General features: G+C 36.9%; 1 protein-coding gene across 5 annotated transcripts in view; it reads left to right on the top strand.

Moving 5' to 3' along the window:
• The window catches only part of ERBIN (erbb2 interacting protein), a 121,798-nt gene that overhangs the window by 18,005 nt on the left and 79,609 nt on the right, over window positions 1-24,184 (top strand). The window lies entirely within an intron of this gene.

The following is a 24,184-nucleotide window of genomic DNA, read 5'->3' as shown; positions in this document are numbered from 1 at the left end:
CTAGGAGTTTTAGTTTGGATTTATAACTTTTTAAAAAAGATTTTATTTGAGAGAGAGAGCATGAGTGGTAGGTAGAGAGGGGCAGAGGGAGAGGGAGCTAGGTGCCCAACTTGGGGCTCGATTCTAGGACCCCAAGATCCTGACTTGAGCTGAAGGCAGATGCTTAACTGACTGAGCTACCCAGGCTCCCCTGGATTTATAACTTTCAAAGTACTTAGCTATTTAATTTAAAACTTAAGTACTTAAACTGTTTTGTATTGTTTCTAATTGTTAGTGGATATTTTGGTTAGCCTAACTAAATTTTTCTTTTTAAAATAAAAGTGCTAGCATTCTCTTCTCCCCCAGTTTATAAGTGTTTCATTTCAGGCTTCTTTCTGGAATTAAACCCTCTATGTTGAGATAATTGCAGATTCACATGCAGTTTTAAGAAATACTGTAGTGAAATCTTATGTGTTTTTTATGCATTTTTCTCTTGAGCGGCCTCTTGGAGAATTACAGTACAGGGTCACAATCAGAATGTTAAAATTGACCACAAGATACAGAACAGTTCCATCATCACAAGAATCCCTGGTGGTGTCCTTTTATTACTACTGTATCCATCTCCTTCCCATAATCCCCTCCCCTCCATTTTTGTCGTTTCAGAACTGTATAAATGGAGTCATACAGTATGTAACTTTTGGGATTGACTTTTGCACTCAGCCTAGCTTTTCGGAGATTCATCAGAGTTGTTGCTTATAGTAACAGTTCATTCATTTAAGTGGTATTCCACATTATGGACATACTAACATTTTGTTTAACCATTTCACATTGAAGGGCATCAAGGTTGTTTTTCATTTTTGACCATTATGAATAAACCTCTATGAATGTTTATGTACAGGTTCTTGAATGATGATAAATTTTCATTTTTCTAGGATAAATGTCTAAGTATAATTGTTGTGTTGTGTAGTTTAGTTATATGAGAAACTGTCAAGAGTATTTTCCAGAGTGGCTGTAGCAGTTTGCATTCTTACCAGTAGTGTGTGACAGATCCATTTTCCAACATCTTCACCAGCATTTTAGTGATGTTACTATTTCTTTCTTTCTATTTTTTATTTTAGCCATTCTTAAAGGTATGTAGTGGTATCTCATCCTATTTTTAGTTTGTGTTTCCCGCATGGCTAATGATATTGAACATCTTCTATGTGCTTGTTTACCATCTGTGTGTTCTCTTCAGTGAAATGTCTGCTCATGTCTTTTGCCCATTTTCTAATAGGATTTTTTTTTCACTATTGAGTTTTTGAGACTTAATATTCTAAATACTGATTCTTTCTCAGATGGGCGGTTGGCATGTATTTTGTCCCCTTTATTGCTTGTCTTTTCATTCTTTTTTTCTTTTAAGATTTTATTTGTGAGAGAGTGCATGTGTGTACACTTGAAAGGTGGGAGGGAGAGGGAGGAGGGGGAAAGAACCTCAAGCTGACTGTGCTGAGCATGGAGCCTGATGCAGGCTGATCTCACGACCCTGGAATCATGATCTGAAACAAAACCAGGAGTTGGACGCTTATCCAGCTGAGCCACCCAGGTGCCCCTTGTCTTTTTTGCAGAGCAAATGTTTTTAATTTCATGGGATCCACTTTATTAGTCTTTCTTTTATGGGTTGTGCTTTTGTTAAGTCTAAGACTCTTTGCTTATCTGTATGTCCTGAAAATTTTCTCCTTTGCATTTTTCTGAAAGTTTTATCATTTTACATTAGATCTGTGATTTATTTTGAGTTGATTTTTGTATAAGGCGTGAGAGGTCAAGGTTCTTTTTTTGATTTATAGATGTCTACTTGTTCCAGCATTATTTCTTGAAAAGGTTTCATTCTTACTCTATCGAATGGCTTTGAATCTGTTGAAAATCAATTGGGAATATCTGTGTATAGACATTTTAACTTAAGGAAAGGTTTAAAATAGTAAATAAAAATCACATGTATTTCCACCTCTGTGAGATAATCACTGTTAATATTTTGTTGTGTTTATTTCTAGTCTTTTCTTGAACTTGTGTATATGTGCATGATATGATATACTTTTTGTTTAAAAGAAACCAAAATTGTGCCAACCTTTGTGCTCCTTTTATTTTGTTTTATATAGCTCTACTGTAGTTGATTGATGAAATTTTATATAAATTATAAATTTTACATATTTGACATACATTTTTAAAAAAAAATATTTATTTAATTTAGAGAGAACACATGCACAGCTGTGTGTGAGGGGAGCAGGCGGGCAGAGGGAGAGGGAGAGAAACAGACTCTCCTCTGAGTGTGACATGGGGCTTGATGTGGGGCTAGATCTCAGGACGGTGAGATCATGATATGGTTGCTTAAACAACTGAACCACGCAGGTGCCACTGTCAGAGCTCTTTATACTTTAACAGCATTTAAGCACCTGCCTTGTGCTAAGAACTGTCCTAGGCTCAGGGGAGAGGACAAGGAACAAATAAATATATTAAGTCTTTCTTAATTATGTTCCTAGTCTGTAAGTAGCCCTACCTTTATTTTGGTAAATGGAGAAACTGAGGTATATAGGGATTCTTTTGCCAGGGTCAACTGTTCTCTTCAGTCTCTTTACTTAAGCAGTTAGTTTGCTGTGTCGCTTTCTAGCATTTTTTGTTTGGTGATCTCTTTAGATTTTTTTTATTTTAAGTAATCTCTATACTCAACGTGGGGCTTGAACTCACAACCATGAGATCAACAGATGCATGCTTTACCTGCTGAGCCAGCCAAGTGCCCCTAATTGGAGATCTTTTCAGATAATAAATAAAAGGGCAGCCTTTAAAAAAAAAAAAAAAAAAAAGTTTTTCTTTTATCCTTTTATTACATGATAGAATTACTTAAATAAAATCCGTGTTCAATTTGACATTATTTTTAATAGTTCTTCGTAAATATAAGATTTGAAGTTACTTTTAATAGGATGTAAATACTATAGTTAATAGAAATAGAAAATCACATCCTAGGAAATGAATAAGGAAATAAATAGTTTTTAAGTAATTTAGCATGATTGCTGTGGTAGACCAGATTTAGCTAAGCTTCCTGGGAGCCAAGGTTCTCGTTACCCTAAATAAAGAAATGTATCACAAGTTCTGCAGAGGAGACAAAAGATTTTCCTAACAATTCTAAATGATTTATAAAATCTGAATTCCCTTATGTAAGAACTGTTGAGTAATGAATAGACAATATTGTTGACAACAACTCAATAGCTCATATTCTATAGCTCTCAGGCTCTTTTTCATAATGATTTTTTTGTTTTTTCAATTTTTTTTAAATAGTGATTTTTTTTTTTAAGAGAAGTGTATAAATACAAAAAGCTCAGTGAAGATGGATTATATGCAAGGATAAGATAATATAATTCAAAAAAATATATTTTTTTGTGCTCTTACTTGACCTAAGGGTAAAATAGATGTGGCTGGATATTTTTTATACCCCTCTATCCATCATTGTTCTTATTTGGAGTTTTGCTAGCTGGATAGCAGACTATTTCAGGATTTTGTTTTCTGATGAAGGAATGACATATCACAATTCTATTTCGCTTATTGATGGACTGGAAATCAGTTGAGGAAATGGTATGTTTATTTTTGTATTATGAAAATTGAGAAGTATTTATGTCTTGAGAGAAAGCCATTCCTTCTCTATAAGGTGTTCTTGCCATTGTAAAGCTTGTAGTTTCCTCAGGAGGCAAGTTTAGATCTGCTCCTGTCGCCTAATGCAAATGCTTTGCTGAGACCACTAAAACACCAAAGAATATGATACAGATGATTTTAGCTTAGGAGGTTTTCAAGATTTCCAGTAGTATAACCATTCAAATGTCTGCTATTAAAAAATCCTCATAGTCCCAGGAAATGTTAAATTTAGATCTGGATGGTGTCCCAGTTTACTTGACTGAGTTGCCTTTAAAAATATAAAGAAAAACTCTTCAGCTAATTGAAAGAGGTGACTCTAGAGTGCGGTATTATTTAACACGGAGTGGTTGCATGTTGGAGTATGAATGTCACTGACAGAAATTGTAATTCTTCCAGGTAAGGTACACCCATTCCTTTTTTCATAATAAGTGTCAGGACTAGTTGTCCTTTTTAAAAATAGAGTTAATTTTTCAGGGCAGTTTTTTAGGTTCACAGCAAAATGAAGCGTAAAGTCCAGAGATTTCCCCCATATACCCCTTGTTTCCACATAGGCAGTTATCAGCATTCCCCACTAGAGTGGTACATTTGTTACCATTAATGAACCTACACTGATATGTAATTATTACCAAAGTCCATCGTTTACTTTAGGGTACATTCTTGGTGTCATACATTCTGTGACTTTGAACAAATGCATGGTGACATGTGTCCTTCATTAGAGTATTATACTGGGCAGTTTCACTGCCCTAAAAATCCTCTGTATTTCTGCCTCTTCATCCATTTCTCCAATTCCTGGAAAGTTCTGATGCATAGTTTTGCTTTTTTCAGCATGTCATATAGTTGGACAATATATATGTATGTATGTTGACTTTTCAGAATGGCTCCTTATACTTTGCAGTATGCATTTACAGTTCTTCCACGTCTCTTCATGGCTTGATAGCTCATTTCTTCTTAGCTCAGTATAATCCATTTACTGAATGTACCAGGTTATTTATCTATTCACCTACTAGAGGACGTCTTATTTGCTTCCAAGTAATGACAGTTGTGAATAAAACCTTGTGCAGGTTTTTCTATGGTCATGTTTCCAGGCGCTTTGGACCAGTATCAAGGAGCACAATTGCTGGATCATGTTTTAAGAGTACGTTTGGTTTTCTAAAAAAACCACCAAACTGTCTTCCAAAGTGTCTGTAACAATTTTGCGTTCCCATTAGCACTGAATAAGAGTTTCACATCCTCAGTAGCATTTGATGGTATCAGTGTTCCAGGTTTTGGCCATTTTAATAGTTTGCAGTAGTATCTCATTGTTTTAATTTGCGTTTCCCTAATAACATATGATGTGGAGCACCTTTTCATGTGCTTATTTGCCATCTGTGTGCCTTCTTTGGTGAGGTGAATATTAAGATCTTTGGCCCATTTTTATTTATTTTTATAAAAATTTTTATGTATTTATTTATTTGAAAGAGAGAAAGTGTGCATGGGGAGGGAGGGTATGACAGAGGGGTAAGGAGAAGAAGAGGGGGAGAGGATCTCAAGCTGACTCCACACTGAGCAAAGAGCCCAGGCGCCAGGCTCGATCTCATGACCTGACCTGAAACCAAGAATCAGATGCTTGACTGACTGAGCCACCTAGGTGCCCCGAGAAGTTATTCTGTCAGCGACGTAATTTTTTCCTCTCGTCCATTTTGACACAGACAGAATATTTGTATTGAAATTTTAGAATGGTTCCCACCCATAGGCCATGGTATTTTATTGCAAAAGACTCCCAAATCCATATGCATGTAGGAGTTTTCTCAACAGGAACATTGAAAGTATAATTTATTATTATTTTGGTCCTTGCCATTTGTACACCCATGTTGTCCTTACAGTCACTGTAAATCATTAATGTCATGGAATGCTATTTTATTTTTTTATATATATATATATATATTTTTTTTTTTTTTTTTTTTAAAGTAATCTGTATGTACAGCGTGGGGCTTGAACTCACGTCCCCGAGTTGAGTTGTCATGCTCTACTGACAGAGCCAGCCAGGTGTCCTTATACTTGGAATCTTAAGACCTATTTATTTGTCTTGTGTCCTTTGTTTATATTTAAATATGCATAAAATACCTAATTTAGAGGCATGTCGGAGTTCAATGTATGTTAGTGAACTGGGCACAAAACATGAACTTTTTAATTGCTCCAACAATATTTTTTCACTTTTCCACAGAAAATTTTTAGGAAATTTGTTACTTAACAGAAGTACTTTTCAAAAGTAGTGTTTGAAAAATGAAGGCTGATTTCTACACATTATAAATTAGATACGTCCAGGAGGACTTAAGTAGGCAGGACATTTTTACACAGAATATGTGTAGTAGGTAAAGATCTGGGACTATGAGCCAGCAGGCTGATTTCAGGGACTCTTCATGACCACTTTCCTAATACAACCTAAGTAAGCAACATCGGTCCCTCCTCCGTGAAATGGGGATAAAATTAGGGTTAGGGTTAGAACCTACTTCACAGAATTATTTTGAGAAATGAGATTATGTGTGTAAGCATTTAACAGAGTACCTGGCACAGAGTAGCTATCAATAATGCCTGTTTTTTATTTTGTATCATCAAGACTTAATCCCCAAACCTTGATTTATTTTTTAACTTTTATTTTTTTTAAAGATTTTATGTATTTGAGAGAGAGAGAAAGAGTGAGAGATTGGAGAGAGAGTACGAGTGGAGGGGAAGGGCAGAGGGAGAGGGAGAAACTTGCCCCCGAGTGGGGAACCGGATGTGGGGCCCCATCCCAGGACCCCCGGATCATGACCTGAGCAGAAGGTAAACACTCAACCAGCTGAGCCACCCAGGCACCCCCTAAACCTTAATTTAAATTCTGACTTCTAGACACAGCCATTTCTTGCAATCTTAGGAATGCCAACACTTAGAAGTTTCTAGTTCTGTATTGGTTAGATGGACAGTTTATAAAAGTTGGCACTTCAGCAAGATAATGTTTTAAACTGTACATTCTCTATTATAGTGATTTCTTGCTAACATTTGGAATTTCTTCAAAGCCCAAAAACATCATTCTCCATAATAACATAATAACAACAAAGGAAATAGTTCCAGACATCTTCAAATAAAATGTTTATTTTTCGCTTTCTAGTAGATTCTTAATGGTGTGCCCTTTTAATTGTCCTTTCTGAACTGCATTTGTCTTGTATCCACCATTACACTTCTTTCTTTTCTTTCTTTCTTTTTTTTTTTTTTTTTAAGATTTTATTTATTTATTTGACAGGGAGAGAGAGAGAACAAGTAAGCCACAAGCCGGGGGAACAGCAGAGGGAGAGCAAGAAGCAGGCTCCCTGCTGAGCAGGGAGCCTGATGTGGGACTCGATCTCAGGACCCTGAGATCATGACCTGAGCTGAAGGCAAACGCTTAACTGACTTGACTTAACCACCCAGGTGCCCCTCCCCTGTTGCATTTCTAAGCCCTTTGAGATTAGAGAACCACATATACTTTTTGTTCCCCCAACACCTTTGTAATAAGGCGTTCAGTAAATGGAGAACTAAATGATGTGGTTTTAAAAAGAAGAAAAAATAATGTTTGAATAGTAGAAGCAGCTTAAAATTTTCTCCTTTATTCTTTTCTATGGGTCTGATGCTATTTTACTTAAAAAATAGATGAGTCTTGCCATTTGCAGTGACATGGATGGAACTAGAAAGTGTTAGGCTAAGCGAAGTAAGTCAATCAGAGAAAGACAATTAGCATATGATCTCACTGATATGTGGAATTTAAGAAACAAGGCAGAGGGTCATAGGGGAAGAGAGGAAAAAATAAACAAGGCAAAACCAGGGAGGGTGACAAACCATAAGAGACTCTTAATCTTAGGAAACAAACAGGGTTGCTGGAGGGGGGGTAGGGGGATGGGGTAAATGGGTGATGGGCATGGGGGAGGGTATGTGTTGTAATGAGCAATTTAAAAAAAGATTAAAAAAACAGATGGGTGCTGGCTCAGTCGGAGGAGCATGTGACTCTTGATCTCTCCGGGTCATGAGTTTGAGCCCCACGTTGGGTGTAATGATTAATAAATAAAAACTTGAAAAAAAAAAAAAAAAGAAGATGAATTTTTTGCCCTAAGGGATGTTTGGGATGACTTAATAGAATAACAGATGTTTTACCTAAAATATTAAACTGAATTCTAAGGCTTTTATCAAGTGGTGGTATTTTTAAGTCTTACTGGTAAATCTTCTGTAACAGGGTGTTAAGACTGATCTTGTTTTCTTTCTTTGGAAGGTTTGTAATGTTTATAATCATACCCAAGCTAAGTTATCCCCAGAGCAAACACATTAGCTTTACAGAAAAATGAGGATTCAGACTGGCTTCTTGTTTTTGTTTGGTCAATTCCAACCTTTTTTCTGGTCTTTGCTCGTGGTTTCTTCTTCTCTTGAACCCAGGAAAAAAATATACTTAGGAGGAAATTCACCTTAGGAAGTTAGGGCCTTGTCTTCACTATGAGAATTTGCATTTTTATAGAGGTTGATTTTAGAGGGTCCAGAAAATACAGCTAATGAAATTTCAAGCAGTGGCATTTGTGTCCAGGATTCTCAAATCAGGTCATGTGTTTCAACAGGTTTGGTTCGTTTTCTAGGACAGTGTACACACTGCATAAAAACATATTTTATTTATAGATCACTTCATTTAAAACACCACATAGAGAGCCAAAGAAGTAATTACCACGTTGAAGTGGCAGGTGGAATGAGAAGTCTGTAGTAAGGTAAAATACCTCACCCCAGTAAAGGATTTGACTGTCTGGCTTCTTTACCATAGCATAGTGTTTCCAAAGTTCATCCATGTTGTATAATGTATCAGTAGGTAAATCTCTTTTTATAGCTGAATAATATTCCATTGTATGGATATACATTTTGTTTATCCATTAATTAGTTGAGGGGTGTTGAATTGTTTCCACTTTTTGGTCACTGTAGATAATACTGCTATGAACTTTAGTTACAAGTTTTCCAGAGAGAGTATGTTTTCACTTCTCTCTTATATACCTGTGAGTGGAATTGATGGATCATATGGTAACTGTGTTTAACTTTTTGGAGGAATGCCAAACTTTTTCAAAAGTGACCGTACCGATTTACATTTCCATCTGCAATGTATGAGGGTTCCACTTTCTCCACATCTTCCCTGGCAATTGTTATTGCCTGTCTTTTCGATTATAGACATCCTTAGTGCCAGTAGTATTTTATTTCAGTGTAGTTTTGATTTGTGTTACCCTAATGACTGATAATGTTGAACATCTTTTCATGTTCTTATTGACCATTAGTATATCTTTGGAGAAATGCCTCTTCAAATCCTTTGCCTGTTTTTAAGTTTTGTTGTTTGTCTTTTTATTGTTGTAAGAGTTCTTTATGTATTCTGGATACAATTCCCTTACCAGATATGTGATGTACAAATACGTTCTCTCATTCTGTGGGTTGTCTTTTTCACTTGCTTGATAGGGTTGATATTCTTTTAAATTTTATTGTATTTTATTTTTTATTTTATCTTTACTTTTAAAGATTTTATTTATTTAGATGAGAGAGAGAGAGAGCACAAGCCAGGGGAGAGGCAGAGGGAGAGAGAGAAGCAGACTCCCCGCTGAGCAGGGAGTCCGATGAGGGTCTCAATCCCAGGACCCTGGGATCATGACCTGAGCTGAAGACACATGCTTAACCATCTGAGCCACCCAGGTGCCCTTTCTTTTAAATTTTAATGTTAATGTTTCTAGTATTTATTTTATTTTCATGAACGTGTTGTAGATGTTTGGTTTTTTATTGAGGAATTTCTCTTTCTAGTTTACTAGGATTTTTGTCAAGAATGAATGTTGTCTTTTATTAGATTCCCTTTTGGCATTGTCAAGAAGATCCATTTTACCTCCTTTTCATCTGTTTGTATGATGTGCTGTTAATAGATTTATTCTCTTAGCATTCCTAGAATTATAGTCTTACTGTATTTGAGTTTCTTTTATATAATTTGGGATTTTTTTAAGTATTCTTGAGTATAAATGGCATATTGATGCAGTATGCTAACTTTGATAGGTGTTGTATAAGGATTATATTGAATTTGTAATATGAATTGAGAACTTTTTCATATTTCCTCTGAGCCCCGAATCTTGTGATCAAATTCCATTCCTTTTAAGTTTGTGAGTGTATAGGTGCTTAGTGTCTTTTAGAGTAGTGACTTATTGATAAACCCTTAAGTTTCATCCATGATTTCCTATTTCCTGAAACCATTTCATAATTTATATTTTTCTAGTAAGTCACGCAAAATTTTAAACATCACTATATGTTGAATTTAGTAATTTATTTTTAAATTACCTTTTTTGTTCTGCAATATATGATAAAGATCTACATTTACTCCAAAATACAGAAATAATTTTTATCTGTGGTATTATATTCCCATTTTGATTCCTACTGGTGTGTTTTCTATCTTTAGACTTGCTGGAAAATTGTCTACTCTTAATGTTTGTATTCTTCTCCAGGTGACCCTTGAACAGCATGGGGCTTGGGGGTGCTAACCCCTGCACAGTCAAAAAGTGAAGTATAACTTGAATCCCCCAGAACTTAAGCACTAATAGCCTACTCTTGACTGGAAGCATTATTGATAACATAAGTAGTTGATTAACAAAAATTTTGTATATATATGTATTATGTATTGTGTCCTTACAATGAAATAGGCTGGAGAACAGAAAATGGTATTAAGAATATCAAGAAGGGAGCCTAGGTGGCTCAATCGGTTAAGCGTCTGCCTTCGGCTCAGGTCATGATCCCAGGGTCCTGGAATTGAGTCCTGCATTGGGCTCCCTGCTTAGCTGGAAGTCGGCCTCTTACTCTTCCTTTTCCCTTCCCCTGTCCTCCTTGCACGTGCTCTCTTTTTCTCTCTCTCTCAAATAAATAAAATCTTGAAAAAATAGAAGTAAAAGCTTTCTTTAAAAAAAATCATAAGGAAGAGAAAATACATTTATAGCACTGTACTGTATTTATTTAAAAAAATCCACTTATAAATCCACTTGAATATGTGCAGATCGAACCCATATTGCTGAAGAGTCAACTGTACTGCCACCAAAACCAGAACTACCTCATGGATTCAGTCATCATGTTTACTCTTTCTCTTTTCTGAATGACTGATTCCTGCTTTTTTCTTTATATTCCTCCACTAAATGGAGACATACAGCGGGGAGTTGGATATGTGGTTGATAGTAGTCTGGTCTGCAGTGTAGCAGGCAGTTCTGGTGTGCAGCATCACATCATCTTGGCTCACCTCTGACTTTAACTGTAGGTGCAAGAAACAGTACCATACAGTGCAGAGAGTCACCTTAGGATGTCCTTCCCAGTGAAAGGAAGCCCTAGCAATTTCTCTGCTATGGGAAGCCAGCTATTACAGAAAGCAAGCATAGGCTGGTAGCCAGTGAAAGTTAATGTCCATAGAGGCAACCCTTAATCAGTGGCAAACAGGAGCAGATGGAGAACAGTTTATCTCTCTTCCTATAGGCAGACATTCCGAGAGATTACCTGTGTGCTTCTCAAGAAGTTTAAGTAGAATGAGACCCTGTTGTCCTTAGGAATAACTTTGACAATATACCATTCCTTATACTGGCTTTTTCTTCATCTCTGCCTTACTCTTCCTGCTCCCTCAGGTCATTTCTTGGACAGGGAATGTCCTGTACTTAAGTCCTTACTTAAGCCTTTGCTTTTGGAAGAACCCAGACTAGGACAGTTATCATTCAAGTACTTATTATTTAAAGAGTTGATAAGATTTCAGCACTCGAAACTTAAGATATCATCAAGGATATGGTGAAGAGGACCAAAATCTGTGTTGTCTGTCACTATAATGTTTTAAGTGGTTGGCATTAAAGAGGAGCAACTAGGAAAGGAGACTGAAGCATAACTAGTGGTGTAATAACAAAATTAGGAGTATGTGATGTCTTGGAAACTAAGTAAAGAAAATGTGTAAAGTAGTGGGAACGATGCTCCTAATGAAACGAGTCAGGTGAGATGTGAATTTAGATTGAATTTGACAGTATGTGGGCCATTGATGAACTAGGAAGAGTAGTTTCCATTGAAGTGACAGGGACAAAAGTGTGATTAGAGTGGGTTTAAGAACAATTGATGAAATAATTGAGGACAGTGTATATAGACAACATGTTTGGAATTTTGCTGTAAAGGGGAGCAGAGAAATAGGTTAGTAGCTGGAGAGATATAGTGAGGGAGAGGTCCTTCTTTTTTTTTTTTTTTTTTAAGATTTTATTTATTTATTTGAGAGAAAGAGTGTGCACATGAGCCAGTGGGGAGACGGAGAAACAGACTCCCCACTGAGCAGAGAGACCAATGAGGGGCTGGATCCCAGTAGGCAGACGCTTAGCCAACTGAGCCACCCAAGCCCCCGAGAGAGGTAATTTTTAAGATCGGAGGAAAAGTACACCTACTTGGTATAGCATATTGCTGCACATGATCAAAATCACTTTGTTCTGTTCCCAGCAGGGCTTCCCAGATGATGCTTAATGATTTCAAGCATCAAGAAAAAGTTGTTATTAGTAGTCATTAGCAGAAACTGAGGATATTGGGTATTACTCTAGCATGGAAATGAATACTAGGAAGTAAAATAAATAAATAAATAAATAAATAAATAAATAAATAAAGGAATACACACAAGGAAGTTAATCCACACACAAGATTGTGTGTTATGAGGAAGAGTTGAGATCTACTCAAGACTGTATGAGAAAGCTATTTCTAGGTTTGAAATAAAGCCGAGATTTACTTTCCCTATCACAATAAGCACCATCATTGTGAATATACATCTGTGATATATACTGCCCCAAATGTCTTTTTTTGCACGGCTTTTATTGGCCTATTGTTGAAAATTACAGAATCAACTATAGTGTTAGAAACAGTTGAATGAACACACAGACCTCCAGTATTCCTTTTCTGCACCATTTCATCTTCCCAAAGTTTGGTTATGAGCCATATTGAGCTGCTTTTTTTCCTGATCCTCCCTGTACTTGCTCCCTTTGATTGTAGAATAATCTAACCTTAGCCTTTCAGAGTTAAGTAAACAAATTCTTTTGGGGATGTTTGCATTTGTAGTCTTATTTCTAATTGCAGAATGAAATACTTATTTTTGTAAAAATAACCAGGCCCTCTTCTTCCATAAATTAATGTCATTTCTCCTAAACTGAGACGGAGGAGAATTCCGGAGACTTTTCCTCTACCTTGACCAAGTTTACTTGACAAAGGAGGGAGTCAGGCTACATATCTTCCATGCGACTATCTTTTCTATAAATAAAACAGTTTCATCTACACTGGAAATGCCCTGATATTTCTGCTTCTAGTTAGGTGATAGGAGGACACAGAAAACCTTTGGTTCCCTGGTAAGAATAAGAAAAATCTGGAAACACAAAGGATCCTGGTTTAAAAAAAAAATATGGCTAGCAAAAATCTGTGAAACCAAGAAAGCCTTAGTGAACTAAATATCACAGATAATGAACCTCTCCTGGGTGAGTCAAGAGTGCGACAGCTTCCCTGCCTGGGGACACGTGACTGGTCAGTATAGGATAGAGAAGCAGACTTGCCATAAAGACAAAGACTGAAGTGATGAGTATAACTCATCTAATTTTTTGAATGACATTGTGGGCTTTGTGAAGGGATGGGAATCTGACAAGAGCCCCAAAGGCAAAATAAATCACTAAGCCTGATAATTCCATCCACCTTGAATTTTGTCATGAAGCAGCAGTAGAGGGAGGAGGTCTTGAAAAGCTCAGAGAAACGTGTAGTCCTGCAAATTCAGTGGTTCTTGAGTTGTGGGACTCTGCTGGATTCAAATCTAAAAGCAAACTGAACCAAAAAATACTTGGAACTGCATCCCAAATTCTCTCTACCCAAGATGATGACAAGATCAAAAATGTGGCTGTCTTTGGGGGTAGAAAAGTTGTAAGTTGAAGTGATCACAGATGAAATCAATCTAATTAAAGCTGCAACCAGTCCCAGCTCATATAGATTTTTGCTGGGAATATGAATTACCAGTCACCTATCCTGAGAGAAGAGTGTAGACTTTCTGGGAAATAAAGAAAAATTACCAAAACAATATTGTGCTTAATTCTCAACTTTACTCTTACAGCGTCTAGAATACTATGAAAAATTGTGAAACCTACAAAGAAACAGGAAAATGTGATGGCATATTTAAGAGAAAATAGTTAATAAAAGCAGACTTATAGATGACTTAGTTAAGTAGGAGAGAGGGATTTTAAAGAAATTTACAGGGTAGTATGTGAGGGATTGGGTATTTCAGGAGAGAATGGCCAAGCTGAAAATAAGCCAAATGAACATTATAGAACTGAGAAAGGCAGTATCTTAAAAACAAAACAAAACAAAACAAAAAAACTACTCGAATTGGCTTACCAGCAAATTTGTAGTAAGAAACAGACTGAAGAAAACAGTAAATTTGTGAATAAATATGAAATTCTGTTTTCTTGTTTTTATTTTTTATTATCTTTTTTTAAAAGATTTTATTTATTTGAGAGAGAGCGAGAGATCACAGAGGGAGAGTGAGAGGAAGTAGCAGACTCCCTGCTGAGCAGAGAGCCTGATGTAGGGCTCAATCCCCGGCCCCTGAGACCAGGACCTGAGCTGAAGGCACATGCTTACCCAACTGAGCCACCCAGGCACCCCTATTCTTTTTATTATCTTTTTTAGATTTATTTATTTTAGAGAGAGAGCATGTAAGAGCAGGGGGGGAGGGGCAGAGGGAAAGGAATTGAGAGTCCCAAGCTGGAGTCCAATGTGGGGCTTGTTCTCATGACCCTGAGATCATGACCTGAGCTGAAACAAGAGTTGGTTGCTTAACTGACTGAGCCACCCAGGCTCCTGTTTCTTGTTTTCAAATTTATATAACAATTGATAATGTAAAGCAAAAAATACCGTGGGATTTATAATATGTGGAAGTAAAATGTATGACAGTAGCTTGAAATATGGGAGAGAATAAATATAAGTATAAATGATACTCTTAAATTTCTTAGATCATATGTGAAGTGACATATTTGAAGGTGGATTATGATGAATTAAGACTGCATATTGTGTATTCCTAGAGCAACCAAACAACAACAACAACAACAACAGCAAAGAGGCCATAAAATGAGATAGTATGGGGAAAAATAGCATTATTTGAAGTCAAGAAAAAAGAGGAACAAAGAACAAATAGAAAATAAATAGTAATGAAATAGATTTAAATTAAGCCACACCAATAATTATATTAAATATAAATGGTCTAAGCCCACCATCAAAATGTAAAAATTGTCAGATTGGATTAAACAGGAAGACCCAACTGTATGCTTCATACAAGTGGTCACTTTAAAGATAAATTTGGTTAAAAGGAATAGAGGGAAAAGATACACTGTATTAAAACTTACTGAAAGAGGGCGCCTGGGTGGCACAGCGGTTAAGCGCCTGCCTTCGGCTCAGGGCGTGATCCCGGCGTTCCGGGATCGAGCCCCACATCAGGCTCCTCTGCTATGAGCCTGCTTCTTCCTCTCCCACTCCCCCTGCTTGTGTTCCCTCTCTCTCTGGCTGTCTCTATCTCTGTCAAATAAATAAATAAAATCTTTAAAAAAAAAAAAAAACTTACTGAAAGAAAGCTCCTGTGGCTACAATGATAATCAAGCAAAATATATTTCAAGGCAAGGATTGTTAATAGAGAAAAAGAACATCTTATAATAAGGATCCACTTATCAAGAAGGTGTAAGAACCCTAAATGTGTATTCTTCACTCTATAACAGAGCTTCAAAATACATGAGATAAAAATAGACAATTTTAAAAGGAGAAATAGACTTACACTGATGGAGATTTCAGTATTTTCAGTATTTAGTAGGAAAAGAATGCATAAAATGGTAAGGATATAGAAGATGTGAACACCGTCAACCAATTTAACCTAATTAAATTTATAAAACAGTATGCCCAAAAGATGCAGAATGTGACATTCAGGAGGACATGAAACACTCAGATGTTTTGTGGGGCTGTCCAAAAGCTTCCACATATTGCAAAGGCTAGAAATCATAATATGTTCTCTGACTACAGTGGAATTCAGTTAGAAATAGTAACAAATTAAGGTTTAGTAGGTCTCCAAGTATTGAAATAAAGACGATTCTAAATAACCCATGGGTAAAAGAATAAATCAAATGGAAAAAGTGAAAGCATTTTAAATTAGCAAAGACATATCAAAATTTATGAAGTACAACTTAGAGAATTTACGGTTGTAAATCTTGAAGAAGAAAGTATTAGAATCAGTTATTTAATCTTTCCCTAAGAGGAAAAAAAGAAATTAAATTCAAAATAAGTAAAAGGCAGAAAACATAGAAAAAACTGAAACTAATGAAATAGAGAACATACCCTAAGAAAATGAACAAAGCGTAAAGTTTCCTCTTTGGAAAAACTAATATAGCTGTTAAAGTTAGGAAGATCGATGGCTTAAAATAACAGGAATTTATATTTCTCTTGAGTTTGTGCATCAGCATTGTGGTCTTTTATCCTACACTGTTCTATGACATCATGTTCTCTGGGCAACATTCAAAGAAGGTGAAGGTGGAGGTTTTATTTATTTATTTATTTATTTATTTATTTATGTTTTTTTTTTTTTTGATGCAATGTTCCTTGATTCATTATTTGTGTGTAACACCTAGTGCACCATGCAATACGTGCCCTCCTTAATACCCATCACCGGCCTATCCCAGTCCCCATCCTCCTCCCCTCTGAAGCCCTCAGTTTGTTTCACAGAGTCCATAGTGTCTCATGGTTCATTCCCCCTTCTGTTTACCCCCCCCTTCATTCTTCCCTTCCTTCTACCGATCTTCCTATTTCTTATGTTCCATAAATGAGTGAAACCATATGATAATTGTCTTTCTCTGCTTGACTTATTTCACTTAGCATTAAAGGTGATGGTTTTAAATCTTCTTGAGGCATAGTTACTGTTATTTCCACGACAAAGTGCCATATAAGCAAGTCACAAGATCAGCCCGAATTCAAGTAATGGGGAAATAGACTCAGTCTTTTGATCTTGGGTGGTATAAAACACGGTGGCTGTGTTTCCTTTTTTTTCTTATAGAGAGGGAGAGTGAGTGCAGGGGGTGGAGGAAAGGATAGAGGGAGAGGGAGAGAAAGAATCTTAAGTAGTCTCCACACCCAGTGCAACACAGGGCTTAGTCTCACCACCCTGAGATCATGACATGAACTGAAATCAACAGTTGGATGCTTAACTGACTGAGTCACCCAGGCGCCTCAACATGTTTCTTAAAATTTACACTGGTTAAATCAGAAACAGTGAAGGGTCTAGATTTTCCCCTCCTTACAAGCTGGTATGTTAACCTGTCAGAAGACACACAACCTCTAGATGAGAGACAGAGTTTATTACTCACTACAAAAGCAGCATCCAGGGCATGTTTTGTGTAAATGACCCCAGATTTAATCTTCACAGGGCTACATAGTAAGGATCAAATGGTAACTGCACAGGCAGTAGTGTGCATTGCAGAAGAGGAACCCCAAATTGGGAGACTCTGATTTTACATAGCACCACTGGCAATGAGAGTCTGTGTCATTTCCTCTGAAAGTGAGAGACAGAAACCTTATCTTTACTCTGGAATTTAAGCACATCTTCTTGGGAGAAGATGTCGGACTGTTTTAATTTTGCTAAGCGTTATTATCTTGGAATGTCTCTTTATACAAACATATTAAATTGCCTGTAAATGACAGTGCTCAGAGAATTCAGACCGTGCAGAAATGTGAGATGTTCAGGGAGAATTGTTTTCCAATACAGTGTGCTCTCTTGCTCTAATTTACTTTCCTCCCATATACAAAATTCGATCACTCCTCACTTTTTTTTTTAAGATTTTATTTATTTGTTAGAGAGAGAGCTCACAAGTAGGGAGAGTGGCAGGCAGAGGGAGAGAAGCAGACTCCTCTGCTGAGCAAGGAGCCTGATGAGGGGCTAGATCCAAACCTGAGCCGAAGGCAGCACTTTAACCAACTGAGCCACCCAGGAGCCCCTCTACTTTTTTTTTTCTTTTTAATATATATTTAGAGAGAGAGCGAGAGCATGCCAGTGTTGGGAAGAGGAGGAGAGGGAGAGAGAAACTCAGGCAGACTCTGCACTGAGCGCACGGCTTGACCCCACAACCCTGAGGTCACAACCTGAGCCAAAACAAGAGTCGGTTGCTCAACCAACTGTGCCATCCAAGTGCCTTGATGACTCTCTTCTCCAGAAATTTTATCCCATTAGAGTATCAAGGCTTGAAGTCCAGTGTTTTATCATCTAAATGAGGTCTAAGTACAGATGAAGCTCTGCCATTTGTAATTAGGGAAATGCAAAACAAAAGTACAGTGAGCTATTTCTATGCACGCACTACTACGTAAGAAAGACTGGAGAATATCAAGTGTTGGTAAAGATGTAACTGGAACTCTGGAAGTGTTAAATGATAAAACCACTCCCAAAAACAACTTTTAAAAGTTACATAATTAAACATAGACTGTGACCCAGCAGTTTCACTTCCATGTATTTATCCATGAGAACCAAAGCCTGCATTCTTTTAACACTTATACACAAATGTTATAGCACTCTTACTCAGGACAGATTCCCTTGGCTAGGGTGTTGATTGGAAAGTAGCACATGGAGACCTCTGCTGCAGTGGTGGAAAGACTCTGTGTGTGTGTGTGTGTGTGTGTGTGTGTGTGTGTGTGTGTGTGTATGTATGTATGTATGTAACTTTTTGACCCCCTTTACCCATTTCTCCCCCCTACCCCACCCCATGCTTCTGGCAGCCGCCAATCTGTTTTCTATATCTAGGAGGCTTTTTGGTTTGTTTTTAGATTCCACATATAAGAAAGATAAAATGGTATTTGTCATTCTCTGTCTGACTTATTTAACTTAGCCTAATATCCATCCATCCAAGTTGTTGCAGATGGCAAGATCTCATTCTTTTTATGACTGAATCATATTTATGTGTGTGTGCACTGCAGTGAACATGGGGGTACATATATCTTTATTGGTTAGTGTTTTTGTTTTCTTCAGATAAATACCCACAAATGGAATTGCTGGATCATATGGCTGGATTTTTTTTGGGGGGGGAGGGGAACCTCCATATTGTTTTACATAGTGGCTGCACCAATTTACATTCTCACTAAAAGTGCAGAGGGGTTCCCTTTTCTCCACATCTTCACCAATACTTGTTATTTCTCTTCTTTTTGATAATAGCCATTCTAAAATATGAGATGTGATATCTCATTGTTTTGATTTGCATTTCCCTGATGATTAGTGATGTTGAGCATCCTTTCATCTGTTGGCCATCTGTATGGTTTTGTTTTTTTTTTTTTTGGAAAAGTGTCTATTTAGATCTTCCACCCATTTTTTTAATTGGATTTTTTTGTCATTAAGTTGTAAATGTTCTTTATGTATTTTGAATATTAGTCCCTTATGACTTGTATATATTTTCTCCCATTCTGTAGGTTACATTTTCCTTCTATTGATGGTTTCTTTTGCTGTACTAGAGGCTTATTTAGTATGATGTAGTCCTACTTAACTTACTTTTGCTTTTGGTGTCAGATTCAAAAATCATTGCCAAGACCTACGTAAAGAATCTTACCTACCTGTGTTTTCTTGTATGAATTTTATGGTTTTAGGTCTTAGGTTCACCTTTTTTTTTTTTTAAGATTTTATTTATTTGCGAGAGAGAGCACACACAAGCTGGGGGACAGAGAGGGACAAGCGTACTCTGCTGAGTGCAGAGCATGACAATGGGGCTCAATCTCATGGCCCTGAGATCATAACCTGAGCTGAAATCAAGAGTTGAACCCTTAACTGACCGAGCCACCCAGGCACCCCAGGTTCATCTCTTTAATCCATTTTTTTTTAAAGATTTTATTTATTTATTCGACAGAGAGAGACAGCCAGCGAGAGAGGGAACACAAGCAGGGGGAGTGGGAGAGGAAGAAGCAGGCTCATAGCGGAAGAGCCTGATGTGGGACTCGATCCCGCAACGCCGGGATCACGCCCTGAGCGGAAGGCAGACGCTTAACCGCTGTGCCACCCAGGCGCCCCTCTTTAATCCATTTTGAGTTAATTTTTATGTATGATATAAGATAGCGGTCGAGTTTCGTTCTTTTGCCTGTGACTTTAGTTTTCCTACTATCATTCATTGAAGGGACTGTCCTTTACCCCTTGTGTATCCTTGGCTCCTTTGCTGTAAATTAATTGACCATATTTTTTTTGAAAAGTGGTATTGGAATTTTGATAGGGATTGTATTGAATCTTTAGATTGCTTTGGGTAGTATAGACATTTTACTGTATTGATTCTTTCAGTTCATGAGTATGGAATAGCTTTTCATTTATTTGTGTCTTGAATTTCCTTCATTAATGTCTTACAGCCTTTAGAGTTTTCTATATATGCTATTGTCATCTATAAATAGTGACAGTTTTACTTTTTCCTTTGCAGCTTGAATGCCTTTTACTTGTTTTTCTTGCCTAATTGCTCTGGCTAGGACTAGATAGCTTCACTGGTGAATATTCAAAGAAGACTTAATACTTATCCTTTTTAAACTCTTCCAAAAAAATAGAAGAGGAGGGAAGTCTTGCGAACTTACTTTATGAGGCTTTCACTACCTTGAGAGCAAAACCAGACAAAGATGCCACAAGAAAAGAAAATTACACAGCTATATTCCTGATAAACATGGATGAAAAATTCCTGAACAAAATATTAGCAAACTGAATTCAGTAGTGCATTAAAAGAATCATGTATCATGATCAAGTGAGATTTATTCCAGGGATTCAAGGATGGTTCAACATCCTTAAATCAGTCAGCGTGATATATTGCATTAACAAAATGAAGGATAAAAATCATATAATCATCTTGGTAAATGTGGAAAAAGCATTTGACAAAAGTTCAATATCCAGTTATGATAAAAATTCTCAAGAAAGTGGGTATAGAAGGAACATATGTCAATGTAATAAAAGCCATATTTGACAAGCCCATAGCTAACATCCTACTCAGTGGTGCAAAGCTGAAAGCCTGGGGCGCCTGGGTGGCTTAGTTAAGCATCTGCCTTTGGCTTGGGTCTTGATCCCAGGGCCCTGGGATTGAGCCCCACATTGGGCTCCCTGTTCATTAGAGAGCCTGCTTCTCCCTCTCCCTCTGTCTGCTGCTCCGCCTGCTTGTGCTCTCTTTCTCTGTGTCAAATAAATAAATAAAATCTTAAAAAAAAAAAAAAAAGGCTGAAAGCCTTTCTTTTAAGATCAGGAACGATACAAGGGTGCCCACTCTTGCCACTTGCATTCACCATTGTCATTGCTGTTAGTCACAGAGATGTTTACAGTTTCCAAACTATAAGAATCTATTTCATCATGTAAGTAATTTGTAGAAATGTAAAAATGGAAATTTCTGCAAATGTGTCATGCTTTAGTAACTTGAATATGTATGTCTACTACTTTATTTGAAAGTTGGGTTAGTAGTGCCAATGTTGGAGAAAGTCTCAGCTTTCTACTGGATTAGAATCAGGCCAGTAGGGTTCAGACATTGATGTTAGTCTTATAGCCCTTAGTGTGGAACTTAGCTGTTTGTTGCTGTATATGTTGTAGGCATAGCACATTTTATACATTCAGTTGCTGATTTTTGCCCTTCAGGATCACATGCTCTTACATAGCATTTATAATTTTTTTTGTTGTATAAATTTCTTACCTTTCTATTCTTATTTTTTTGGCATATCAGTATTTTCATTGTTTACTATTCATGTACCTACCTGTAATGGGTTAATAGGGTCCATTAAATAACTCAGTACTAAGGACAGGTATACCAAATATAGATTAACAGACATTGTGATAGCCATGATTAAACTAAAATGACCTTAAACAACCACTGAGTGTCAACTAATAGCTGTGGGCATGCCTGAGGAACCTTTGTTGTACGTTTTAACTCTTGAACTCATATAGAAAGATTGCTTCAACATTAAAATTTCTCTCAAATCTACTTGGGTATATCATACTGATAGGAAAATATACTGTATTTTTAGATCGATAGGGAAATATACTGTGTTTTTATAGTTGTTTCATTTATTTATTTATTTATTTATTTATTTATTTGAGACACAAAAACAAAGAGAGGCAGGCAGAGGGAGAGGGAGAAGCAGACTCCCGACTGAGCTGGGAGCCCAATGCTGGGCTCCATCGCAGGACCAGGAGGTCATGCCTTGAGCCAAACGCAGATATTTAACCATCTGAGCCACCCAGGTGCCCTGTAACATACTATATTTTTAAAAACCTTTATAGTGACTTCACTTTTCACTTGTTACAGTAATACCCAAGCTGAGAGTTTGTCAAAATAATAGTAGAGAATTGGGAGGGAGAAAAGGTGGTGGTTTGAGCATAAATAGAATAAGATCGACCATGTATTGATGATTGTTGAGAATGTTGGACAAAAAGAATTACATCTGCACTTTAAGATAGAGAATCTTGAGTTTTATATCTAATCTCTAAAATAAGAATCTCCAGAGGGGCACCTGGGTGGCTCAATTGGTTAAGCATCCAACTCTGGATTTTGGCTCAGGTCGTGATCTCTGGATCGTGAGATCAAGCCCTAAGTTAGGCTCCATGCTCAGGGTGGAGCCTGCTGGTCCTCTCCTTCTGCTCTTCCCCCCACTCTCACGCTCACTCGCTTGCTTACTCTCTCAAGTAAATAAACAAACAAATAAAATCTTGGGGAAAAAAAGAATCTCTAGAAAGAAGGCACAGTAACCTGTATTTTTGAGAAATACCCTTTGTGAGTTTTATTTGGCTAGTTAAACCATTGCACCCAAGGTATGTTTTTTGTTTTCCTCCTCATATACAGCTTTTTTATTGGTGGGACATCTTGCTAGGACAGTCTATGAATTGTTGCCCAAATCTCTTCATAAAAATTTACCAGTGGACTCTGCTAACTCGATTATTCCTATCTGTTTACAGATCAGATGTTGTGACTCCTGATTCATATTCTACTCTTGCTACTGCTCTATTTTTCTAATGTCTTTTATAGCTGAACTACCTGAATTATCTGTATTCTTGAATTGTTTTGTTTTGTTTCTACCACTCCACATTAAATGACCTTGTTAACAAGGTCATAGTCAATGACCTTTGCTACATAGTGGTAATTCCAAATTCTTATTAACATAGTTGATAACTTCTTCCTCCTTGAAACATTTTCACTTTATTTTTACAGTATCATTTTCTTTTCTTGACTCACTGACTGTTTCTCTTCAGTGTCCTTTTTGGTTCTATCCTTATTTTCTGACCTCTTAATTTTATATTTTGTATTTTTGTATTATCCCAGGGTTTAATCATTGAACCTATTCTCTTTTGTGTCTATGCTCATGCTCTTCATGCTTTCATGTAATTTCATTGCTTTAACTAACATCTCTAAGCAGATGACTTGCAAATTTTTATCCTCAGCTTAGATCTGTCCCCACATCTCTGAATGCCCATATTCAGCTGCCTACCAAAGATCCTGCTAGGACATCTTTCAGGTATTTTAAACTACCATTTCTAAATACAGTTTTCACATATCTCTTCTCTCCAACCTGCTCTTCCGTTGCCATGTTCTGTTTCAGCCTATTGGCAATTCCATTCTACCAGATTATTACTTATGTAGGAGTATGTTGAATAATTTCATGACCATCTCTGTTTGCTATATGCACAGGTATTTTTTGTGACATGTATTATATGTAGAATTTGTGGGGAAGGTTAAACAACTCAGTAGTACTGAAACCATTTGGCAAAGAGAAAAATAACCCAATAAATTTAGGGTAATTGTAAAATTTTGAAGTATTAATATTAATATTTATTAATATTACCGAAATTTTTAATAAAAAGATTATGATGTGTATACTTTTTATTAATGTTACTGTTTTGGGTTTAGGCTGTTTCACTTTGTAATATGTAGTACGTAAATTCCACTTTGTAATATGTCTGTAGGTACAGAAAACTTCACAATGGTTTAAATAAATGGGGAATTTAGTTTTCTTACATACCAAGAAATCCAGAAGAAGGCAGCAGTTAACATTGGTCCAGTTGCTCAGCAGTGCTTTTAGAGATCCCCAACTTGTTTTGTTTTTCTACTTTGTCAGCCTTATTAGTTGTTTTTTAATACTCACACTTGTTGACTTATGGTCATAGGATTGTTGTTGCAGCAGTAAACATGTTTACATCTATCCCTGGATAAGGAAAACAAATGTTTGCCCATAACCAACCCCATTCCATCCCCAAAGCAGACTTAATATGTCACTGATCTCAACTGTGTCCTCCAACCCCTTGAGCCTTTCAATTCTGGATATTTAGCTGGGTCCATTACCGCCCCAGAGAAAGTAAAATTTCCATAAAGGGAAGAATAGAATCTGATCAGCCGTTACCGTTGTCTGCTTCACAGAACCATCCGAAACTATGAAATTTAGGGGGCCTGGGTGGCTCAGTTGGTTAACCATCAGACTCCTGGTTTTGGCTCAGGTCATGATCTTGCAGTCATGAGATTGAGCCCCAAGTCGGACC

The sequence above is a fragment of the Ursus maritimus genome, unplaced genomic scaffold (assembly GCF_017311325.1).
Source record: "Ursus maritimus isolate PB19 unplaced genomic scaffold, ASM1731132v1 scaffold_5, whole genome shotgun sequence".
Taxonomy (NCBI): domain Eukaryota; kingdom Metazoa; phylum Chordata; class Mammalia; order Carnivora; family Ursidae; genus Ursus; species Ursus maritimus.
Note: the sequence above shows the minus strand (reverse complement) of the source record. Positions and strands in the feature narration are given on the sequence as shown.